Raw genomic sequence first — 4300 nt, 5'->3', positions numbered from 1 at the left:
TTCAGATAAGTAATCCCAACCAAGCAAAATCTTTGTTAGTAAGTACTCACTGCTTATATCTTGCGTCCCTTTTTCCTTATATTTCAGATTTTTTCTTTGTCTTAAGTTTATTATTTGTTGGCTATTTTTTTTTTGGTCACAGAAGATACAAAGTTTTTCCTGTTCTGCTCTAGTTGTTTCCATTGCACTAATTATGGGACATCTTGGAAACACTGATTATCTCCCAAAACATATTTGGTGATTGTAAGAACTCTATTTATTTATTTATTTATTTTTAAGTCAAATCTGAAAAGATAAGGTGTTTGAAATTCATTCATTAGTAAGTTTCTTAAAAATTAGACTTCAAAGCATAGATTCTCTTTTGGTTTACATAGGTTACTCATAGCAAGTTACTCATAAAACAGATTGTAAGTACTGGAAAATCCCTAACTCCACCTCATTAGCCAGTAAGAAGCTACAGTAGTTCAGGACTTAATCAAAGGTTAATTAAGTCAGTGGGAGTCTGTTTATGTCTTTGGATCAAATGATCAAAATCTTACTACTTTTTTTATATTGCAATCTCTCCAAGGAGCATGCATGAAAAACCATGTTACTTCCTGTCTTCTTGTAACTTTTTGGATTGCCCTGGTGTTTTTTTCTGGATTACATGCAAAGGAGTCAAAATAGCTGAGTGGTAATACAAAATTTCCACACTAATTTAAATCAAAACTCTCATAGTGCTTCCTTTGGCTTGCAATGGTGGCTTTTCCTATACCATTTACTCCTAGATAGAAATTTTCAAGTTCTTCAAAAGAAGAGATTGCATGACATCATATCAGACCAGGCAATGTCCCAGATGTCAATGAAATATGTAGACCTATGCTTTCAGTTATCTCTAAGAAAAATATTGGTATTTATATTTAAGGGCAACTCAATACAGAAAAAATAGTGAATGGAAGCACAGGTGTTGTGATTAGGTACAACAACTTAAGTGATAACTGGTTTTTAAGGAACTTTCAGGCTAAGATAGAATGTGACTGCCATCTGAAGATTGTACAACAAAATGTGTTCTATGCACACATTACAGTAAGTAGAGCTGACATAAAAACTGTTAGTTTCTCTATTAACTACATGCCTGCAATTTTCTCTGAATAATAATGTGGAATAGTAGCTAGATGTTTATGGATTATATAAAATAAGGAGACCATAAAGGAGATGAACATTCTCTCTATTCTTAGTTTGTAATTAGGTTTAATATAAAGTATAGGGAATTGGTCTAGTTTCTTAATGTCTGCAATTTATTAATGAATATTTAATGATACAAACACATTGCAAAAGATCTATCAGGAGAGAGCATTATCCTGACAGAAAACTAGTTACAAGTTTCTCCATTGTGAGTCCCAAAGCAGGTTAACAGAGAGAGAGGCAGTGGTGAGGAATGTTAGCAGATGTCCTGATTTGAGACAACTCACTTGTGCATTCCAACTGAATATCTTTTTAACGATTCCCTGCTGATATTTAAAATCAGCTATTTGAGAAACCCTGTGTTCCTTTGAATCTCTTTGGTGAGAAGATATTAAATGAACTTATCCTTTAATGTAGTAACACACCATACCTTTTAAAATATGGTGGCTAATTGTAATTATCTTGTATGCAAACAGTTAACATACATCTGCCCTTGCCCACAGAAAGGTCAAATTCAACATTTGCTATAATAGCTGATTAACATCTTTATTAAATTGGTACATATTCCAATATGAACAAGCCAGTGATAGCACAGCACACTCTGTTCTTCCTAGACTGAATGCTCTCCTGACAGTGAACTATGCTCTGGGGCAATTAAATTGTTGTCTCTTTGTTAAATGGCAAGATGCCTCAGCTTATAAAGAATTTTCATATGAAGAATTCATTATATACTTATTACACTTAAAAAGTCTGAATGACAGTTAATATGCTACAAGGTTATAGCCAGCTTTGCCTCTTGCTGTTTTCTACACCTAATTTTGCACAGCTTACATATGCAAATGAAATTGTTCAAATAGCATAATGTTGCCCATCTGGTTCATTCAATAATGTCCTTAATTCTTGCTACAACTGAATTTTCCCAAAAGGTTTACATGTGGTTTATCCTGATTAAAATTATGCCTTGTTTGAGAGGGGAAGGAAAATCTCTCAAAGATGTTAATGTGCAGGGAGCAATAAAGAATAACCTAGCAACGCATACATTGTTGTATGGTCTAAAAGCTGAAGCAGGCATCTTAAATGTACAAATACCACCAACAACCAAATAGCTCTACAAGAAAATGGTAATGAGTGGTTCTTTGACCTTGTTTGAATACCCAAGGAAAATGAGGTTTGCTAAGAAGCTATTCAAGTTTTACTCAGTGAAATCAGCAGCTTTTTTTTCACCAATAGCAGTGGCCATTGGCAATTTTAACTTGCAGCCAAAGTAAACAATAGCATGAGACTTTGATAACTGTTTTGTAAGATCTAGGGAAACTGAATTTGCTGGAGGTGAAAACAATTGCAGAGTGTGAAGAGTTGGGCTATTGTGTGAGAACTGGCATCCAGCTGATCCTTACCATCCAGACCGTGCAGGGCCAAACCTCTCTGGAAGGTTCAGAGGAAGAGGAAGAAAGTTGCAAGGAAGAAGCACCTAGGTCCTTTACAGGAGTGGATTGTGTAGGAAAGAGAGGCCAACAGGAAGCAAGGAAGGCAGGAGGAATTGTCCTTGTCCTGTTAACTGAAGGCACGATGGTTAGTCGTGAAATTACACGATGCCTAAGAACTTCTCTGGTCTTCCTCTTTCTTCTTTCTATAGTCTCACTTCTTTCCACAGACTGATTTGATTTTTCCATTCATCCTTCCTATTTAGTGCCCTGCAAACTCATTTCCAGTTCCTCTTTTCCTGCTTTCAATCACTTCTAAATAATAAAATCCTCAAAAATACTTCCTGAGCCCTTCCACTTCTTTTCTCCACCACCCCAGAACCTGAGATTGATTTTTCTATTTGTTACTGATCAGTTTTGAGCTTCTGAGACTCCAGAAAAGTCTTCTTTCTGACTCCGACCAGGTGCCTATTCTGGCCTGAAAACAAAAATGTTGATCTCATTCCTCCTCTGGAATTCAATAAGTCAGGGCATTTAAACAGACAGAACCCCAGTACATAGCATCACGCTTTCCTCCGATCTGTTGCCATATGCCTATGTATAAAATATACCAAGGTCCCAGTGTGTGCTTTTAAAGTTCACTCTCACTCTTGGATTGTGGCTTCCAGTTATTCTGAAACAATACTACTGGAAGGATTCTTCTGAGCAAAGAACAAGACACAGTACAGAGAGCAGTCAGAGTGATGACAGTATTGTCATGTATGGTCAGCTGGCTGTCTCCCAACAGACGGCGTTTTGTTTTCTCTCACTGGAACCTTCTGCATGCAGAGTAACGGTGTCTTGCTGTGTTAATTTAGCCAAAAATCAAAAGTAAAATACGTATTCCAAAAATACAGAGGCTACACAATTATTTTCAAAGTGTGAAACACATTTCCTGATTAGCTATGTAAATAACTGCCTTAAATAACCAAATAACTTTGGTTATTTAATTTTGACTGGACCGACATATCAAAGCTACTTCATTTGTTTGCTTTGCATTTTCCCCTTGGCCATGGATGAGGTATGTAACTATTAAAGGGTACACGGGCATGATGCAGCATGGGTCAGAGTACTCAAGAGTATATAAATTTTGGACAGCCAGGAATTCAAGAACTGTATTTCATATTCAGAATGATAGTCCGCCTACTGTAAAGATGAGTGAATACAGCTCAATTACTGGGAAGGACTCTGAAGCAAATACAAAGGTCAAGTAGTCAATGTCTTGCTCCTATTGAAACTACAAGGAATAAAGCTATTGTTTTTGTTAGAAAAATTATTTGGGTCTGACGTGTGGAATCAAACTCTGTAACCCAAGTAAGATTACAAAGCAGGTACGGTTTATTCAGGTTCTAAGCAGACACAAGGTGCAAGGGAGATAGCCCCGCCTAGCTTGCACATCTTCTGGAGAAATCGTGCTGAATAGGCTGAACTAATACATAATCAGTAGTTTTCCCAGAATTCGGATACATATTCATTACACCCCCGAGAGTTTGTTAGCATGCAGACCCTCCCCTCTTGTGCGTGCACAGTGGGTTGTGGGATGATTTGTCATCTTCCTTGTGAAGGCTTCTGACAGTTTTCGCTGTAAACTTCTGAGCTTTCAGGGGGGCATACCCCCAAACCGCTTTCTTCTTGCCCTGTGGACATCTAATCACCTCCCTGCCAAATGTCCT

This window comes from Meleagris gallopavo, chromosome Z, assembly GCF_000146605.3.
Source record: "Meleagris gallopavo isolate NT-WF06-2002-E0010 breed Aviagen turkey brand Nicholas breeding stock chromosome Z, Turkey_5.1, whole genome shotgun sequence".
Lineage (NCBI taxonomy): Eukaryota > Metazoa > Chordata > Aves > Galliformes > Phasianidae > Meleagris > Meleagris gallopavo.
This window is presented reverse-complemented; position numbering follows the sequence as displayed.